This window comes from Buceros rhinoceros, unplaced genomic scaffold, assembly GCF_000710305.1.
Source record: "Buceros rhinoceros silvestris isolate BGI_N320 unplaced genomic scaffold, ASM71030v1 scaffold30882, whole genome shotgun sequence".
NCBI classification, from domain to species: Eukaryota; Metazoa; Chordata; class Aves; order Bucerotiformes; family Bucerotidae; genus Buceros; species Buceros rhinoceros.
In genome coordinates this window covers 1-569 of record NW_010397634.1, presented here as the reverse complement: position 1 = coordinate 569, position 569 = coordinate 1, and positions in this window count along the sequence as shown.

Here is a 569-nt window from a genome sequence, read left to right as displayed (position 1 = left end):
GGCGAAGGCTGCAGTCAGCAATCGCACGATAACCTGGCCTCTCCCCAGCTTTTCCACGCATTAACTCGTTAATTAAAGCCTTAAAAGTTAAATCAGATACACAGATTAACTCGCTTCACAATTAACGTGACAAACAGAATGCTGCTCACTGGCACCGCTCAGGCTCCAACCAGGGAACCCCCACCCTGGCTCCTCACTGCCTCTGATGGGTGCTGGCCCCAGCGATGCTGCAGCACCCACGCACCCGGCAGAGCATCCCTCTGCACGGGTGGGCACCGTGTGGCATGTCCTGGGCATGGCTGCAGCCCTGCACACACGACCCCAAAGTGCAGAAAGGGGATGGGCAGTGTTCGGGGACTGGCTGAGGGATCCTGGTGTGCCCGGCCCCCAGCCCCTCTCCTCCCCAAACCACTGGGGTTGTCGCCTGGAGAGGGGGAGAGGAGAGAAACGCAGGTGCTGCGGGGTGCCGAGGGGACTGAGGGCACCTGTCACCACTGCCAGGGGCCTCTGCTGTCCCTAGAGCCAGTGGGGGTCTGGCCCCCAGCACTTTTAAGATAGAAAAGGAAAAA